We start from the raw sequence: 21,772 nt of genomic DNA, 5'->3' as shown, positions 1-21,772 counted from the left end.
GCTGCATACAACAGTTGTGTTACTTCAACATATGATAATTTACTGTTATGCATCACCTGTGGCAGCCCTCAATGACTATTCTCTTTCTGCAGCCATAGAGCTGATTCTTTAGCAGAGGTGAGGCAAATCAGATGAATATGAGCCAAAGCATCAGTATTTTGATTCCCAGGCAGAGAGGTTGTTTCTGTGACACATCGCATTTAAATAAATAAAATAACAATAATTGAAACAATGATTAACAGCATTGTACTTTTATCTACTATTATGCCAAAACATTGTTAAATTTTGAGAAATAATATCCATTTAAGTTTCACCTTCCTCATCCCTTTCTGTCGAGAAAAATAAACTATTCCTTTCAATTTAGGCAAAAACAAAATTTTTTTCTTGGTCATTTGAATAGAGCTCTTTTAAGAATTTGCACTAATCAATTTAATATTATCATCCAGAGGTATCAAATTATGCACTGACACTGAATAAACAGGCAAATGGAAAAAAAAAAAGGTGAGACACACTAACAGAAACATAAAGCTCATAATTTGACTCATAATTCTTATTCCTGTAGTGAAGCTTTCTTCAACCTCTCCATCATTTCACATCTCTGATTTTAATGCTTTTAAGATCTCTTCTGGAATCCATGTTGCCTGTAAAATGCAAGCTTGTTCTTGGAAACATTTTTATAGTAATCAGCTACAGTTAGAAATATTTGAGCAGTATAAATGCAGTTAAGCTCTAATTTGCAGTTTCTGCAGACAGACATTTAATACATATATTTTGGATTACTAACTCTTTAGGAGGATACTTAGGCTCAAAATTCAGGAGTAAGAAACTTCTCACCAAATTTAAAAAGTGACTAAAACTTAATACATTGCCAAAGTAACATCCCATTCAAACTTTTATACAGTTTACACAAGCATGAGGGGCCTTCAGTTTTATGAACTATTTTTACTTGCAGACTCACAAAAGCTGCTAGGATTTTCCTTTTCTCTTGCTTTCATAGAATTGCCAAGTTCAAATGTTACTAAACTTTAACAGTACTAATTGTATCAATTTGGCTATCCAGGCCCAATTAGAATTATTAAGGAAACAAAAGAGAAAACATTAATGTTGTTAAGTTTTTCAACTCCTCCAGCAGTTTAATTCTATCAGCCCACAGCCACATCATTGCTGCTCCCTCCATTACCTGGGAGTGTGAGAACTCACTAGCCCACAGTCATGTCAGAGGCATTCTGATAATGGAATTGTACCTGAATTGAACTGACTATGCCAAAATGTTCTGATAAATAAAGGGCAGAAACTCTAAATACTATATAAAAGCAGCTTTATTCAACTGAATGTGTTTCAGGTTATATCAAATGATTGTAATAATTGGGTAATCACAGTAGAATATAATTGATTAGAGATATAGGAAAGAGTGAAACTAGATACACATGCTCACCAAATCGGGGGAAAACACAACATCTGATCTTTCACAAGGTCAGGCAGTCCCTTTGGTGGCCGATCAGAATCCCAACTGGAAAACGGTCCCAGGCAGAACATCCACTCCTGGGTGACTTCAACCATCAGCAAAAAAGGGGCCCCACCATTATAAGAGACCAAATCTATAATCTCAGGGTGGTCATGCACCTCATGGTTTGTCAGCTCCCCCTGGAACAACAATGTCTGTCTCCAGGAGAAAGGCCAGTTCTCCTGAAGAGGGACATCATGCCCCAAGTGTTCTACTTTATACATGATACACTGAACAGGAAAATGAAGGTTTTCATCTTTTCATTTTACAGGGGATACAAACAGGATATGCAAATGCCATGTCTGGTAACTTGTTCTTTTAAACATTTGTTTTTTGGTTACTAGGTGAGGAGATTGCCTGCATAGCAGTGTTATAACATACCAAAGGACAATGGACAAGTTAATCATTCACAATTATAAACTAAGGCAGCAGACACTATTGATTAGAAAGCTAACGAATTCACAATTCTTAATAATTTTCTTATAATATATCTCAGAGGAAAGAATTACTAATATGGAAGACAGTAAATCTGAAATCAACAGATAGTAGAACAAAATGATAGAAAGACTGAAAAAATCCAGCAGGGACTTAGGTATTTGAATGGCAACACAAAATGCATAAACATATGTGTTGTAGGAATTCTAGAGGGAGAAGAGAAGGAAAAGGGGTCAGGAGGGATATTAGAGGACATAATGACTGAAGTTTTACAAGCCCAATTGAGGGAGGTTGATGTACATGTCCAGGAAGTGCAATGCACCCCAAACAGTATAAATTCCAATAAGCCTACTTCCAGACATATACTCATCAAAATTTCCAATGCTGTCCAAGAGAAGGAGAAAATACTGAAGACAGCAAGAGAAAAGGGAACCATCACTTGCAAGGGAAGCTCACAAAGATTAAGTGCTGATTTCTTATCTGAAACCATGCGGGCAAGAAAGAAGTGGTGTGACTTAGTCAAGGTACTAAAAGAAAAGAAAAGGAAAAAAACAACAATTTTCAGCCAACAATTCTCTATCCAGCAAAGCTGGCATTCAAAAATGGCTGAGAGCTCAAAATATTCACAGATAAACAGAAGCTAAGTGAGTATGCCAAAAAGAAATCTGTCTTTCAAGAAATATTAATGGGAGTTATGCAGGTTGAAAGGACAAACAGGAGAGAGAAGAAGGAGAGTGTAAGAACAACTAAAAAGACAAAAGAGAAATAGAACAACATATGACATACATAAACCCAAAGAAAATATGGCTAATATAAGGAATTCCTTGACAGTAATAACGATGAATGTTAATGGATTAAACTCACCAGGCAAGAGACACAGATTGGCAGAATGGATAAGGAAATATGACCCATCTGTATACTGTCTACAAGAAACCCACTTTAGACCCAGGTATTCAAGGAAGCTGAAAGAGAATGACTAGAAAACAAACTTATAAGCAAACAATAACTAAAGAAGGGTTACAATAACTATACAAATATCAGACAAAATAGACTTTAAATGCAAAATTACTGTAAGAGACAAAGATGGACATTATATATTAGTAAAAGGGGTCTTTCAAAAAAAAAGAACAATCATAAATATCCATGCACCTAACAAGGGCACCTCAAATTACATGAGGCAAACACTGGAAAAATTAAGTCGAGAAATAAATGCCCCTACAATTATAGCAGGGTACTTTAATACACTATTATCATCATTAGATAGAACATCTGTACAGAGAATCAATAAAGAAAAAAAAGACTTTTAGTAATACATTAGAGAAACTGGACCAAATAGATATATACAGAACACTACACCCAAATACAGTAGGATATGCATTCTCCTGAAGCACACATGGATCATTGCCCAAGGTGGAACACATGCTAGACCACAGAGAGTCTCAATGAAGTCAGAAAGATTGAAATCATACAAAGTAATTTCTCTGACCAAAATGGAATGAAGATGGAAATTGGTAAGAGCCAGAGAACCAGATTAGGCACAAAGATATAAAAGTTAAGGAGCACACTATTAGACAAACAGTGGGTCAATGAGGAAATTTCCAAAGAAATCAGTAACTACCTTGAAGCAAATAAAAGTGACAACACAACATATCAAAACTTATGGGATGCAGCAAAAGTTGTACTGAGAAGGAAACTCATAGACATAAATTCATATACCAAGAAAGAAGAAAGCTAAAATTGAAGATCTGGCAATACAATTGAGGAATTAAAATAAGAACAACAAACTAACCACAAAAGAAGTAGAAAGAAATAACAAAGATCAAAGCAGAACTAAATGAAATAGAAAATAAGAAAGCACTAGAAAAATAAACAAAACCAAAAGCTCGTCATTTGAGAAGATCAATAAAATTGACAAACCCTTAGTTAAAATTACAAAGAAAGAAGAGAGAAGATGCAAATACATAGAATAAGATATGAGGAAGTAGATACTACCATTGACTCCACTGAAATAAGAATATCTATTGTAAGAGGAAACTCTGAAAAAGAATTATATGCCAACAGGAAGGACAATTTAGAGGAAGTTGGCAAATCCTTAGAAACACACAAGCGGCCTCCAGTGATGAAAGAACAAATTGATGAACTCAACAGAGCAATCACAAGTAAATAGACAGACTTAGCCATTAAAAACCTTCCAACTAAGAACAGCTCAGGACCAGATGGCCTCACAGGTGAATTCTACCAAATGCTCCAGAAAGAACTAATACCAATCCTGCTTAATCTCTTCCAAAAAAAATTGATGTAGAAGGAACATTGACTAACTCATTCTATAATACCAATATTGCCCTAATACCAAAACAAAACAAAGATGCCACAAGAAAGGAAAATTACAGACCAATCACTCTAATGAACTTAGATGCTAAAATCTTCAATGAAATACTTGCTAAAACACATCAAGTGAATTATATACCATGACTAAGTGGGTTTCATTCTGGGTATGCAAGGTTAGTTCAACATAAGAAAATCAATGTAAAACACCACATAAATAGACCAAAAGGAAAAAAAAAAAATTCACATGATTATCTCTATAGATGCAGAAAAAGCATTCAACAAAATACAACACACTTTCCAGATAAAAACATTGCAAAAGATAAGAATAGAAGGAAACTTTCTGAACATGAAAAATCCACAGCTAATATCATATACAATGGTGAAATGTGAAAAGCTTTCCCTCTAAGATCAGGCAAAAGACAAGGATGCTTGCTATCACTCCTCCTATTTAACGTTGTGTTAGAAGTACTCGTCTAACCACTGAGACAAGAAAAAGGCATACAGATTGGAAAAGAAGAAGTCAAAATTTCACTATTTGCAGAAGACACCATCCTATACATAGAAAGCCCTGAGAAATCTACAACAAAGAGTATCAAACTTATAAATGAGTTCAGTAAAGTCACAGGTTATAAAATCAAAGTGCAAAAATCAGTAGCATTTCTGTACACCAATAATGAGCAATATGAGGTTGAAATCAAGAAAAAAAAGTCATTTACAATAGTAACTAAAAAAATCAAATAGCTAGAAATAAATTTAACTAAAGCTGTAAAAGACACAGAGATCTACACAACACTTTAAAAGAAATCAAAGAAGACTTCAATAAATAGAAGGCTATTTCCTGTTCATGGATAGGAAGACTAAATATCATTAAGATGTCTATTCTACCCAAACTAATCTATGGATTTAATGCAATCCCAATAACGATCAATGCAGCATTTTTTACTGAATTGGAAAAACTAACTATAAAATTTATTTGGAAGAGCAAGAGGCCCCAATTAACCAAAGACATATTGAAGAAAAAATAATGAAATAAGAGAAATCACTCTACCTGACTTTAAAACATACTACAAAGCTAACAGTGGTCAAAACTGCATGGTATTAGAACAAGGATAGACATACTGACCAATGGAACTGAACTGAGAGTTCTGATATAGATCCTCACATATAAAGTTAATCTAATGTTTGAAAAGGCCACCCAGTACACTAAAATGGGAGAGAATGGTCTCTTCAACAAATAGTGCTTGGAGAACTGGATATCCATATCCAAAAGAATGAGAGAGGAACACCATATCACACCTTATAAAAAAATTCAAGATGGATCAAAGACCTAAATATAAGAGCCAAGACCATAAAGACCTTGGAAGATAATGTAGGGAAGCATCTACACAACCTTGTAATTGGAAACCACTTCAGAAACTTCACACCCAAAGCATGAGTAGGGAAAGAAAAAAAAATAAATGGGACCTCCTCAAAATTAAAACCTTTTGCACCTAAACGGAGTTTGTCAAAAAAGTGAAAAGACAGCCTACCCAATGGGAGAAAATATTTGGTAAACATGTATCTCATAGGAGCCTAATATCCTGCATATATAAAGAAATCTTGTATCTCAAAATAAAAAAAGCAAAATAACCCATTTAAAAAATGATCAAGTGATTTGAACAGATAGTTCTCCAAAGAAGAAATACAAATGGCTAAAACGCACCTGAAAAAATGCTCAACACCACTAGCTATTAGGGAAATGCAAATCAAAACTAAAATGAGATACCTTCTTACACCCATTAGACTGGCAGCCATTTAAAAAAAAAAACAAAAGACTACAAGGGTTGGAGAAGATGTGGAGGAATGGGAACCCTCATCCACTGCTGGTGGGAATGTAGAATGAACCAGCCATTATGGAGGACAGACTGATGCTTCCTCAAGAAACTAACAATAGATCTGCCATATGACCCAGCAATTCCATTGCTAGGCATATACCCAGAAGAATTGAAAGGTAGGACATGAGCAGATATGCACACCAATGTTCATAGCAGCATTATTCACTATTGCCAAAAGTTGGAATCAACCTAAATACCCATCAACAGATGAATGGATAAACCGAATGTTGTATATACATACAAAGGAATATTACTCAGCTGAAAGAAGGAATGCAGTACTAAGACATGGGATAACATGGATCAATCTTGTGGACCCCAAGTTGAGTGAAGCAAACCAGGCATGGAAGTACAAATATTACATGAACTCTCTGATAAGAATTAATAAATCAAGCTGACTCAGAGAGCTAAAGTCTGGAAGATAGATTTACCAGAAATAGAAAGGGAGAAGAAGGTTGTGAGCTAATGCCTACACAGACGAAATCAATGATAAGTTGGAAGTGAGTAGTAGTGCAGTGAAGGGATATGACAGGGGTGTAAGGATATTATTGGGTTGGGTTGTGCAAGCTTGATAGGGGGCAAAGGTGGGGAGGATTGTTTGGATGGTCCATGGAAGTGGGGAGAGGACTGGTGGAGGGAGAAGTTGGACACTGGGGATTGGCAGGTACGTGGTTGAAACTACAATGCTGAGAAAACTCTTTTGGCAATGGCAAGGAAGAATCACTGGTTTAGGCTGTTGGATGGAGGGCATTTGGCACAGGGTGAACCTAGGGCAGGCTTCTCGGGAGTGTGTGAGTGTTCATGTTGTCATAGTGTGTTATATCAGTGGATGGAGACCCATATAATGAGTGGAAACTGATATAATGATGGGGAAGTTGTACTTCCATCCTGGGGAGGCACAGTATGTTCTCATACAGAGGGCAGGGTGTCTCTTGAGAGCATGGGTGGTTCCTATTAGGGAAGGACAGACTAGTGAGTCAATTTCTCAGTGTTGTTGTTAGTATTTATAAATCTTGTCCTTCAAGCATGAAGGCTGGTTGCCACTGATGAGGAAGAGGGAGGAATAGAATAGATGGAAGACAAAGGAAGTGTTCCAAAGATCTTGCAATGATGGATAATGGCCATGTTAAATTTCACCAAAATTTTATAAAATTTTATGGCCTAAAATATAAACATAATGTAAACTACTGACCATGGTTAGTATCTATGTTTCAATAGTTGTTAAACAGTTTAATATATGTACCATCCACATGTAAAAAATTTCTAATAGGAAAGAGGGAATAGGGGGAGGATATTGGGTATGCGGGAGTCCCCTATATTCTGTATGTGAATTTATTATGACCTAAAATTTCTTTGAAAACATAATGGAAAAAAAAAGAGGTACTAAGGGAGAAGTGGAAGAAATCACCATTGTACATACAGGACAACAGTTATTACAGTGATGAAAGGGAAACATCAAAAAAACTTTATTATTTTTCATTTTTCAATACTTCAATTTTTTACTCTCTATTAGTTTTAGTTTTTCTAAGTTACTATGTATTTTATTTCTTATTTTTAAACCTATCTTTACGACCTCATTCCCTATTAATTAAATTTGGCAATATATTAGGCTTCATTTTTTAAGAAGTTTTGGATCACAGAAGGGTTTAACTATGGCAAGGGAGGAGCAGTGGTGTGGGTGTCAGTAAAGGGAGATGCATGAGAGGAAATATACTTGGACATACATATAAGGTATATAAATGTGTTCAAATGTTCATGGGGCACAGTACATAGAGATTCACAAAACAACTGAAAGAATACTGAATTCTCATCGTGGGGAGCTCTGTCACATTCTCTAATAGGACAGCAATAATCCCCCAAGTACAGGGGCAATGACCAGTGAAGAAGAATGGTCCATATCCTCTTCCAAAAAACATAAACTGGCTTTTCTTTTTGGAATTTGTAAATATACTTCTAATATTTATATTGAAATGCAATTCATCTAGACCTGCCCACATGAGTTTATAAAAGAATAAATTTAAGAAATTATATTTCCTAATTTCAATGTACATTATAAACCTACAATAATCAAATTAGTGTGGCATTTTTACAAATACGGAAAAATTTTGATTTAGATTTAGAATCCAGAATTAGATGGACACCTATCTGGTCAGCTAGGTCTAAGCAATGGCGAGTGGTCAATTATGTGGAGAAAGGATAGTGTTTTCAACAAATGTTGGTGGACATCCATACCCACAGATAATGAATCTTCATTATACATTATACATATGTTAATTCAAAATGGATCAAGGTGTCTAAATAAAATATAAAAATATTTTTTTTAGAATGAAACCTAGATGAATATCTTCCAATCCATGGATTAGAGAGTTTTTAGATATACTACAAAACTATGATCAAGAAAAGAAAAGGCATGATAAAAGGATTTCAACAGTGATGTTTTGCTGTAAGATGAGATTATAAATAGAATGCAAAAAGCAGTTATATACTAGGAGAACATATTTGAAAATATAGTTTATAAAGAGCTACTTATAAGAATATATAAAATATTCTATATATTAATAAGGAAATTTGAACAACACAATTAAAATTGAACCATATTTGGAATAGATACTTCATTAAGGAAGATTACACTTTGCAAATAATACAAGAAAAGATACTAGACATCATTCATCATTATGTAAATACAAATATATCACTTCTTGCCACTTGCAGGACTAAAATTAAAGGTTGATTGTATAAAGTGTTGTGAAGAGGTGGAAATACAAGGATCATATTCAATATTTTTTTTCAATCCTTAGGTGAAACAGGAAGACTAGAAAGAGCTAAAGCTTGATATTTCCCTTCCCCCAAATATATTAGACTCTGGAAAAACCCACCTCGGTATCCCTTGAAGGTAGTCATTTATAAATGAGAACACATTGATCTGGTTTTATTTCAGAGTGCTTCCTGTCCCACTCCCCTGCTGGAAAGACATGGAGATTTTTCTCTGAAATTCAGGGTGGAAATCAGGTGGGGCTCCAGGAGGTAAGACTCATATAAGTTTGGGGTGTTCCTAAGGCTTGGCCATCTGGACATTTTGTCTTTCAAGCTAGCACATGCTTTTTGACTCATACAATTTGTCAATTTTCCTTTATTTTTCCTTCCCAAGGCCAACTACACCTGTGATTTCTGCTCCAGGTGAATGTGATTGTTTTTATCTACCTATCTCTCCAGTCCTGAAGGTAGTTTTCTGTGAAAGCTCCTTTCCCTGAAGGATATCCAGATTTGTTGACATGCAGTTTTTCAGCTTTTTTTCTTGTTGAGAGGGTGGAAGTGATAACTATCCAAGCTCTTTATGTATCAGAAGAGAAACAATTTCATTATCACTCAATTTTAGGTATTTACAAACTTTTCTAGCATTATTTCTTAAATAATAAATTGTATATTTTCTTTCCTTCCTCTTGAGGTTTGGATGGCAACCTATTATTGACGGGTCCAGGAAATATATAAGTTTTATTCAAGAATATAGGGAAAGATGGATCCCTCCAGGTTAAAGGTCATATTAATGGAGGGTTAGATATATAAGTCCAATATGTATAATTTTCATATTCTTTTCCCTTACTCATGATTACCATCACCATGATCAGCAGAAGGCGTTCTACTTTTCTGTTCCTTTTCTTTGGTTCTCGGTTTAACCCCCTTTGCAGGTAGCCAAATCTGTTCCCCATTTTTTGAAATGACAAGAGCATATCCTCTCTCCCATACTTTAACCTTCCATTTTTGCCAAGTGTTAGTTAGTACATCTTTCCAGTATATTGGTTGATATTCAGCTGAGTCACACAATACATTTTCTTTATTCTTATTCAAAGCATAATAACATTCAGCGCATGTTATTGAATCATATACATTAAGAAAATTTAAAGTAGATAAAACTTGTGCCAATTGTTCCTTTGATACTATAATGCCATCATCTCCCCCTTTTTGTTTTAATAACATTTGCTTAACTATAGCTTGACTTATAGGATTATAAGGAATTCCCATGACATGAGCAATGGAATATTTAGAGCAAATTGTTGCAAGTTGTTTTCTAGAATAAGCCAGACCATTATCAGTTTTGATTTGTGCAGGGCATCCCATGACTGCAAAGGCAGACCACAGATGTGAATGAACATGACAAAATCTTTCCCTACTATGCGCTGTAGCCCAGAGAAAGTGAGAATAAGTGTTAATGCAAACATGAACATATTGCAATTTACCAGAAGCTGGAACATGTATGACATTTATCTGCCAGATCTGATTTGGAGCTAGCCCTCAGGGATTATAGGGGATTTCAGGATTTTGCTGGATATTTCATGCTTTATAAAAATTAGAAAATGATTTACTAATATGTGTAGGCTTATTGTCAGTTTTAATTTTATTGGGCACACCCATAATAACCATAGTAGCAAGACAATGATGAATAGCAGAAGCCTAAGTAAATCCAGTACAAGTATTTACAGTTACATGGATGTATGCTAATCTGCCAAAAGTAAATCAATCTCCATACTTTGAGAAAAATAAGCAGTTTCTATATGGTTAACAGTATAGAAAATATAGGCAGAATCAGCTACTATATTAATGGGTTCATGTACATCAGAAAGTAATTGAATAATGGCTAACACTTCTGCTTTTTAGGGGTGAGATTTGTTTAATACCAATAATTTTTAGTGGGTTCATAATATTCAACTTTTCCTTTTCCATTTCCATCTGTAAAATATATACTAGCATTTTTTATAGATTGGTCCCATGCTATTAATTGATAATAAAGGCTGTGTTTTGAAAAAATGTCAGAAATTTATTTGATGGTAAAGGTGTATTAAGTATTCCAATAAAATTAGAAAGAGCAGCCTGCCATAATAAATTGCTTTGCCATAATTTAGCAAATACTTTCGTTTAATATTATGCTGAAACAATGATAAATTTTCAGGACTTTTATACAATCCTTAAGTATTCATATGAACTTTTCACTCATACAACTTTAATTAACAGAGGGTTAAAAAATTCTATTTAATTTTATAATACTTTTAAACACTTTCCATTCAACTTATAACACATTAAAGGAACTTAGCTAGTTTATTGCTTTCCTTTTTGCAAGGAAAAATAATAAATCTTTTGCAAGAGTTTGAAATAAAAAGATATTTTTCAGGATTTGATCTTGAGAAAGCAACTTTAAACCTTATGTTCCTCTGAAAATGATAAGGTTAAAGCACAAGAAGCTATTTTGATAAAACAGATTTTCTTTGTATATTGATTATTCAGGAGAAAAAACTCTTTATAAACTTTTACTAAAACAGACTAATAACTTGAGAAACATTGAGAAAGAACAAAATTTTAACTTTGCATCAATATACTATTTGATACTAAAGCTTTTAAAACTTTATAGATAGACCCATTCAATCTTACTCAACATTAATCACAAAAATTCCTTTTCCACGAACCTTTTGCACTTTCAGTATTCATTCAGGTTTTGTCCCACATTTTATTCTTTCTTAATAGATAATTATTTTATCTTAGGACAAAATTATTTTCTGTTTCTTTAATGATAAAAACACATTCTATATATCCTACATACATAAGTTACTAAAATGATTTTGGAAACTGTCTACAAGCAAACTTTTTACAACATACAATTACCACTAACACTAAACAAGCTTTTTAAAATAATTATTTAGTTTGGTTATATGCAAAAATAACTTTATTTTAAATACCTAGTAGCATGCAATACTAGAAACAGTCTTTAGAAACAAGTTGGCAGGGGAGACTGGCTGCTAAAAACTTTTCCTGTTATAAAATTACTTTTTGTTATTATCAATTCAGTTTCTGTTTAATAATGACTTCTTGGAATTAGCCATTTAAACACTTTAATTCAAACAATGCTTCCATAAAATTCTTATAATTATTTATAATCATATAGATTATAATTATATTATTTTAAGACTAATTTCACCTACACAGAACATATTCCCTTATTTAAAGTTACCACAATACCTTCTTCAACTTGCCACACACATTTAAGTCCTGTCCTGCACATGTTCATTCTGAGTTTATGAAAACCAGGCATCTTATTTTAGAACAAAACAAATCCTTTTGAAAAAACTTATTAAATTTCAGTTAGCATTCTTACAAAATTTTAACCTTCTTTAATATTCATTTAATTTTTACATTCTTCATTTTATCCTGTGAAGAAAAATAAACTATTCATTTCAATCTAGGCAAGAACTATTTTTTATGAAAAGACTTATAGTAATTTTGTTAATCAAGACTTACAATGTTTATCATTGTAGAGATCTCATTAACATTTAAATTGATGTATTTATTTAAGTGCTTATTTTTGACCATTTGAATAGAGTTCTTTTAGAAATGTTTATTTGTTAACATATTACCATTCTGGTATATCTGTTTTTAAGTTCTCCATTATTTCACATCTTAGATTTTATTGTTTTTAAGATTTCTTTTGGAATCCATGTTGCCTGTAACTTGCAAGCTTGTGCTTGGAAACTTTTATTAGAAATCAGCAACCAGTTAAGATAACTTGAGCAGCATAAATGCAGTTAAGCTTTTACTTAGCAGTTTTAGACAGTTAACACAAAATTTTTTAGATTATGACTCTATAAGACTACATTGAGGCTTGAAGTTCAGGAGTAAACTATTGATTTAAAGCCAAAAATTCCTTTTAACGCCTTGACAAAAATTTTGTACTAATTTTATTATTTTGATAAAATAGGCCCAATCAGAATTAGCATGGAAACAAAACAGGACACCAATGTTGCAAAGTTTTTCTCCTTTTCCCTTGGCTTACTTCTATTAACTTCCACTAGCCCAGGGGCTACATTATCATGTAGAAGCAGGGGGCTTAGAGAGTTGCTGCCAGAATAGTTTCCTTATCTTAGTTAACATTTTAACAGAGAGTTTTTACAAGCCTGATTTCATCATCAAGGACTTTATTTAGTATTTTTGTCTGTTTTAAATCTTTCAATAGTTTAAAAGTTATTGGTTCATTATGAAACTCGACACCCCCTTGCAGATTATTTATATCTGGTGGCATCGCATGTAATGTTACCAGGAAAGCATATAATAATTGCATAGCTTCGGGGTCTCCCTGTCTAGATCCCTGCAATAAACATCACATCAAGGGTAGTTGTGGAGTTGGATTAGGAACAACAATTTTATTAAAATAAGGCAAAGTAACATCTGAAACATCTGAAAACATTTCTGACTTAGGCTTAGTAACAGAAGGTAATTCAGTACGTGCAGAGGGTTGTACTGGATACATAGAAGATATTTCATTAGGACACTTCGCTGAGCTTTTGTTGATGAAAGAGTTAATATCAGGATGAAGGAAGAAACTTGATGGTTCCCCATTCGCCTCAAGCTCCTGTTCTTGTTCCAATTTACTTTTGTTTATTTCAAATTAACTTATGTGCTTAGAAAATATAGTAATTTCATCTTTCTCTCCTTCTTACACTGTAAAAGATTTAAAGAGGCTGCTATTTGCTGGCCTGAAACCCAAACTGACAGTGGAATAGATTCTCCCTTTTTTCTTTTTGAAATTGTTTTTGTCTTTATTTATTTTTTTAATGTTACATTCAAAAAATATGAGGTCCCCATATACCCCCCATTGCCCTCCTCCCCCCATAACAACAACCTCCTCAATCATCATGAGACATTCATTGCATTTGGTGAATGCATCTCTGAGCACCGCTCCATCTCATGGTCAGTGGTCAACATCATAGCCCTCACACTCCCACAGTCCACCCAGTGGACCATGGGAGGACATACAATGTCCAGCAACTGTCTCTGTAGCACCACCCAGGACAACTCCAAGTCCTGAAAACACCCCCACATCACATCTCTTCCTCCCACTTCCTACCCCCGGCAGCCACCATGGCCACTTTCTCCACACCAATGCCACATTTTCTTCAATTACTAATCACAATAGTTCATGAATAGAATATCAGCAAGTCCACTCTAATCCATACTCTATTCCTCCATCCTGTGGGTCTTAGAATGGTTTTGTCCACTCCACATCTATATCAAAAGGGGGCTTAGATTCCACATGGATGCTGGATGCAACTCGTCTGCTTCCAGCTGTAGGCACTCTTGGCTCCCTGGTGTGGTGGTTGACCCTCTTCAATTCCATATTAGCTGAGTGGGGTAAGTCCAATAAACCAGAGTGTAGGAGTTGTAAGTCTGTTGAGGCTCAGGGCCTGGCTATCACATGGTCAGTCCTGAGATTCAGGTCCCCAGGGCATACATTAAACCCCAGCACCAACCACAGTTCCAGCAAAAGTAACTGGAGAGACTTGTTGACAAAGATCACATCTGAATCCAGCTCCATCATACAGAAACACAAACTCCAAAGTAGGGCCAACTGACATGGCACTGAACTCCATCTGCCACGACCATTGAAACTGTGGGTCTCTGTAACCCTCAGAAGAACCAATACCTGGGGTTGTATCTACGTTATCTGTCTCTGGGACTCTGCTGAGGTGTGCATAAGGGCAATGCCTCTGATAACCTCCCAGCTCTTTTAGGAGACTTATAGCCATATAAACTCATTTGTCCTTTCCATTCCCCCTTTTCTTCAGGTCAAAAAGTATTTTAACTCCTGGTGTTATATGTAGATTGAGATATTCTGCTGGTCCGAGTTGATCTTTTTATTCAAGTCATTTTCTAATTACATCATCAGCTGGTACTTGGTAGTAATCCCTCACCACCAGGTAGGCTGATCCCTGGGAGTCATGTCCCACACTGGGGGGAAGGTAACATATTTACATGCTGAGTTTGGCTTCGAGACTGGCCACATTTGAGCAACATAGAGGCTCTCAGGAGGTAACTCTTAGGCACCCTGCAGCTCTGGGCCTTGTTCTTATTTCAGGTGCACAGGCTCACATTGATATGCTCTTTGTAAAGCCTTCATTACTTATTTACACTGTTTCAAATTCAAAAGATTTTTACCTTGTGGTTGAGACCAACAACAATGTTTTTGAACTAAAGTAAAGAGTTTTAACAGATCAGATGTTCTAACTGGCACCCCTATAGTATTTAATAAAGTTTTTAACACTTGAGAATATTTTTCCATATATCCCATTTATTACCCAAACCCTGATGACTACATGGAAATTTTATTTACTTACTTAATTTTGAAGACTCAAGTCACTCTGCTTTGGACATCTCACTTGACCCTCGATGAGGTGATGTCCGTGGGTTCCTGATATGATTATGGAAGACTTACTGACTTGTTCTGGCCCCACACTGGGTGCCACTTGTCAGAATGTCAGCTGGAAAGGTATTGGGAATGAAAGACAAAGAGAGATTGGGATCAGGGGTTCTGAGAGCATTGAATCCTCAAGCTCATCAGACAACTTTATTGTTTACAAGTAACATTGTATATATTCAAGCTACTGTACAAGTGATATCATGACACTGCACTCTAAAAATTCTCACAAGCTACAGGACTAACATCTTATCTTAGAGTACAAGGTCGTAGTGCTCTCTCAGACTACAAAGTGTGTTTTCTCATAATATTGCCAGCCTCAGACAGCTTCAGTCCTGTTTACTTTCTGCATTCCTGTGTTAACAGCATAACCATGGAAATAGCACCACCATGCCTTAGTTTTCCACAGTAAGGTTTTTTTTGGTAGTTGGACTGTAGGACTTCTGACATTAAAAGATCAAAAAATACAAAATACTACTATTAAAATACTCTTATTAATGCTGCAACCTTCCTTTTAATGGGTCCAAATTGTCCCAGGTATGTCCTCTGTAGTTGAAGAATGCATGAAATATCTCCCTAAAAATCATCCTTAATCCTGTCACTCCCATATTTGACAATTTACAAGGAAGATTATTTTCCTTGGAATAAAATCCAACCTTCTCTCATATTAATCAGAAATCTCCCCAATTTGGTTCATGTCCAATTTGCTAATCTTAGAAATTACTGCATTGATGAAAATTATGATGTTGCACTACAATAATAGGTTTTCATGTCAAATATACCTGCATCAAATTGACCTACTCAATTTTTATTCATGGATCTTCACAATTTCCTCTTTTGAGAGTATCCTAATTTTTTAAATATCTTTGAAGTTAGGATGTTATGCTTTCTATGTAGGTTGTAGATTATGTTTACTAACACATATGAAGTTTAAGCATGGACTATGCCATGAAAGACTCTTGTTGTCTCTTCTATTACCCTTTTTTCTTTTGTTTTCCTTTGCTTAGATGATTTTAACTGGCTATACTGCACCCCACTATATTCTCCAAATATATTGTATGATAAGTCACATCTAGGTGTTTTTTTTCCTACTGCTATCTCTCTCCTTAGATGCCTTTTCCTATATTTGAGGTCATGTGTTACGTATAATTCACATTACTTCTTCAATTATATGGTATAGGAGAATTTTGCATACTCATCAACAAACCAGAAATACAAACATACCTCAGAGATGTTGAGGGTTATTTCCAGATCATGACAATAAAGCGAGTATTACACAAATGTAGGTCACACAAGTGTTTTGGTTTCCCAGTGCATGTTTACATTCTACTATATTCTATTAAGTGTGCAATAGAATTATACCTAAAAATGTACATGCATTAATTGAAAATACTTTATTGCTAAAAATGCTAACCATTATCTGAGCCTTTAGCAAATCCTAATCTTTTTGCTGTGGCTGGATCTTACTTTGATGTGGACATGTACTGACTCACCAGGGTAGTGGCTGCTGAGGTTGGTGGGACTGTGTCAATTTCAAAATATAAGGCAACAATGAAGTTTACCACATCAACTGGCTCTTGCAGGAAAGATTTCTTGTAGCATGTGATGCTTTTTAATGGCATTTTACAAATGGTATATATATTTCAAAATTGAAGTCACTACTCTCAAATCCTGCTGCTGCTTTATCAAATAAATTTATGTAATATTCTGAGTCCTTTTTTTGCCATTTCAATAATGTACATAGCATCTTCACTGACAATGTATTCCATTTCTAAAAACCATTTTCTTTCCTCATTGATCCTTTACAGTTCTATCATGAGATTAAAGCAATTCATTCACATCTTCAGGTTTCACTCCTAATTTTACTTCTCTTACTATTTTCATCCCGACTACAGTTACTACCTCTGCTGATGTCATGACCCTTAAAGTCAACAAAAAGGATTGGAATCATCTATCCAAATTCTTGTCAATGTTGATATTTTGACCTCTTCCCATGAATCAAGTGATTTCAATGTCATGTAGAAGGGTGAATCCTTTCCAGAAGGTTTTAAAATTTCTTTGACCAGATCTAGCAAAGGAATCACACTTTATGACAGCTATAGCCCTAGAAAATGTGTTTCTTGAAGAATAAGACTTGAAAGTTGCAATTGCTCCTTGCTCCATGGCTTGCAGAAAGAATGTATTAGCATACATGAAAAAATTAATTTCATTGTACTCCTCCATTAGTGATTTGGATGATACGGTGCCTTGTCAATGAGTAGAAACATTTTAAAAGGAATCTTCTTTTTATAAAATTTTGGAAAATGGAAACTAGTCTATAGTGTCAGAAATTTGGCTGTTAATTGCCTTTAGACAGATGGGATAGATTGTATGCAGAGGGAGATGAAGTGTTTATTAAGTGGCAGGAAGAAATTTTTGGTGGTATGAAAATGTCTTCTTGATTGTGATGGTTTCATAGGTGTAGACATATATCAAAACTTATTAAAATTGTACAGTTTAAATATCCCAAGTATTTTGTATGTCAATTTTTCCTTATTAAGGTCTTAATGAAAAAATAGAAATGAGTTTTCTTTGTGTTTTTACATATTTAATTACTAATTTGAGTTGCTGTTAGTTATTAGCCCATTTTTCCCTTTTAGACTAAGTTCCTTTAGGTCAGAAATCAATTCTGTTTTTGAACCTAGTAATCTGTTCCAGGTCTTATTGGATGCATATATAATAAATAACATGCAGTATTTTAAAAATCAATGAATACATACATATTACTGTGCACCAACTACATACTAGACTGTTTAGAAAATTTCTTCAAATTTTGTTTGAGGTTAATATATCCTAGGAAGTAAGAAAGGCTAAATGAAATGCCAGGTTTGTTTATAAATTTAGAAATATGTTTTAGTATAAAGAAAGAATAAAAGTAATCATTTGTACTAATATGAAAATCCTGCTTTAATTTCTAATGTTGGCAAAATTGTTCCCTGAGAATAACACAACTTACCTTATGTGTATGAGGGTGCCTTAGATTAAATAATCCAACGTGAATAAAATAAGTCCCCAGTTCTAATGTCACAAACTTGAGGGGAATGTTCCATTGAGAAAAATGCTGAATGTGGTTGGGCAAGAAAGGAGAAAGTCTAGATTTAATCCAAACAGTTGAATTATCCTAATTTGAGATGAGGAATTGTCTTTGTTCAGTGGACAGAAATAACAGGACTTCCCATGCATTCTGAAACTATAGAATTCAGTGCTGATTTGGTTAGTCTATGTGGATGTGTTGAGAAAGCTTAGAGCAGGTTACCTCCAATCCTTATCCCACTGACATTAATTTCTCTAGGTAAGTCTCAGAAACATAGCTTTGTGCTTATGGATGATATGAAGAATTTATGGTCTAATTAGAGAGAGAGAATATGAAATTATGAAAAAGTAGCCTAACCACCAGGAAATGGTAAATAGCAAAAAGGCAGGGAAGACAAGTTTCACAGAAAGGATATGTCCTTTGCCTGGGAGGCTTTAGGGGAACTAAGAGGGAGGTGAGGGAAGATCTTTAGTTCAAACAAATGGATTATAACAGTCTGAGAAGGCTAAGGACACTGATAGGTGTAGGAATAAAGTAGATATGATGAGAGAATTGAATGGGAAAGGAATTATTTAACAAATCTGAGCAAATCAATGAAACAAAGCTGTTCAGCAAAAGTTCACTTGGTATTTTTGGGTGGGAATAACAAGTAAAAGTTTTTATTTCCTAATCTTCAAATCAGGATAGATAAATAGATGATAAGTAGATAATTTTTAAAAAATCAATTTTGTTACATATTAATAAAGCATAAATTCATCCACAGAGTGCAATCAACAATCAATGGTATTTGGGGTAATCACATATTTGTACATTCATCACCCCAAACATTCCCAGAGCACTTTCATTATTCCAGTAATAGTAAACAAAAAGCAAACAAACAAAACTCCTCACCTCCTCTCAATCTCTTTTTGCCTCACCTGCTATACATAGCTGCTATTCTTTTTCCTTCTCTTTAGTATATTTATATTTTGTACAAACAGTCTTATATATGCAATATCCCCCATATTCTGCAAATGTTAGAGAGGATGTGGAGAGATAGGAATGCTTATTCACTGTTGGTGGCAAGGTAGAATGGTACAGTCACTGTGGAGGACTGTTTGGCAGTTCATAAGGAAATTGAATATAGACTTGCCTTGTGACCTAGAGGGCAGAGACACAAACCAACACCTGCACACTGATGTTCACAGTGGTATTATTTATAATTGCAAAAAGGTGGAAACAACCCAGGTGTCCATCAATGGATGATGAATAAACAAATTGTAGTATATACACAAGATGGAAAATTATGTAGCATTAAGAAGAAATGAAGTTGTGATAATATTGCCTGTGTATATAATTCAAACTTATTCTATATCCAAGTATCCCTTGAAAACCAATTGAGAAGTACAGACTCTATAGGCTTTGAATACTCAGGAAGGATGTAAACCAAATATGTTAAGTTACCTGGAATGTGGGGGGTTCATGTTAAAAGTGTTATTGATGGGGGAACATGGTTGGGAGGGAATTCTCCATGGCATGTATACAAAGTACACAAATATGTTTGGATATTTTCATAATGGTTTCAGTTAAAAATGACATCTGAGGGAGTGCTGAGTTCCTACCCAGGGAAGCTCTGTCACATTCCCCAATGGAACAGCAACAATCCCGCAAGTGCAATGGCAAAGACCAATAAAGATGGATGGTCCAACAATGAGCCCTTGATACTGATGGCTATGATTATGAGCCTGTGTGCCTGAAATATGAACTAGGCCTAGAGCTGCAGGGTTCCTAAGAGTTACCTTCTGAGAGCTTCCATGTTGCTCAAATGTGTCCATTCTCAAAGCCAAACTCAGCAAGTAAATACATTACCTTCTCCCCACCATGGGACATGACTCTCAGGGATGAGCCTTCCTGTGCCAAGAGAGTACTCCCAAGCACCAGCTGATGATGTAACTAGAAAAAGACCTTGAATAAAAGGGTCAAATCAGACCAGCAGAATATCTCACCCTACATGTAATATCAGGTGTTAAAAACTGCTTTTTGATTTTGGATAAAAAGGGGACATGGGAAGGTCATCAGAGGGATAACACTTATGCATGCCTCAGTAGGGTACCAGAGATAGCCAAAGTAGATAGAAACCCATATACTGGTTCTCCTGAGGACTACAGAGGCCCACAGGTTCTATGTTCATGGCAGATGACTCTGGAGTTTAGTGCCATGTCAGTTAGCCCTACTTTGGAGTTTGTGTTCCTGAGTGTGATGGAGTTGGACTCAGATATGACCTTTCTACACATTCCTCTTCTGTTACTTTTACTGGACGTGTGGTTGGCATTGGAATTGGTGTGTACTCAGGAAACCTGAATCTCCGGACTATCCATGTGGCAGCCAGGCCTTGAATCTCAGCAGATTTGCAACTCCTACCCTCGGGTTTATCGGACTTACCCTGGCCAGCTAACAAGGAGGTGAAGAAGGTCAACCACCACACCAGGGAGCCAAGAGTGCCTACAACTGCAAGCAGGAGAATTGCATACATCATCCATGTGGAATCTAAACCCCTCTTGATGTAGAGGGGGACTGGACATAACCATTCCAGGGTCCACAGGATGGAAGAATAGAGTATGAATTAAAGTGGACATACTGGTGTTCTACTGGGAAACTATTGTGATTAGTAATGGAATAAATTGTAGCATTGATGTGGAGACAGTGGCCACAGTAGCTGCTGAAGGTAGGGAGAGGGAAGAAGAGATATGATGTGGGGGCATTTTCAGGATTTGGAGTTGTCCTGGGTGGTGCTGCATGGACAGATGCTAGACATTGTGTGTCCTACCAAGGCCCACTGGGTGGACTCAGGGAGATTGTAGACTACAATGTAGACCACTGTCCGTGTGGTATAGCAGTGCTCCAAAATATATTCACCAGGTACAGTGAATGTGCAACAATGACGGAAGAGGTTGTTGATGTGGGAAGAGTGTGGTGAGAGGTGTGGGGGGTAAATGGGACCTCATATTTTTTGAATGTAACATTTAAGAGAAAATAAAGAAGAAGAAGAAGAAGAAAGCTTACCTGTAATGTAGGAGATATGTGTTAACTCAAGCTTACCTGGAATGAGGGGGATATGTGTTAAATCAAGTTTACCTGGAGGAAATAATCTATCTAAAACTGAGATAAAACACTTGAAGAAACTAAAGTCATTTTGCATACAAGCATCATTTGACTCCCTACTCTTATATCCTCTGTATAAAAGTGACCCAAAAATTCAATTCAGGGTTCGGTTTTTATCAGGACAAGAGACCGCTGAGTCCGGCCAGTTTAAATAAATCTTCTTCCTTCTCAGAATCTCACATCCT

The 21,772-nt window shown here is 35.4% G+C and overlaps 1 pseudogene; it reads left to right on the top strand.

Moving 5' to 3' along the window:
- Positions 1-3,890: 3,890 nt before the first annotated feature.
- The window catches only part of LOC105745257 (olfactory receptor 4P4-like), a 45,029-nt pseudogene continuing 27,147 nt past the window's right edge, over positions 3,891-21,772 (top strand).

The sequence above is a fragment of the Dasypus novemcinctus genome, chromosome 10, assembly GCF_030445035.2.
Source record: "Dasypus novemcinctus isolate mDasNov1 chromosome 10, mDasNov1.1.hap2, whole genome shotgun sequence".
Lineage (NCBI taxonomy): Eukaryota > Metazoa > Chordata > Mammalia > Cingulata > Dasypodidae > Dasypus > Dasypus novemcinctus.
This window is presented reverse-complemented; position numbering and strand designations above follow the sequence as displayed.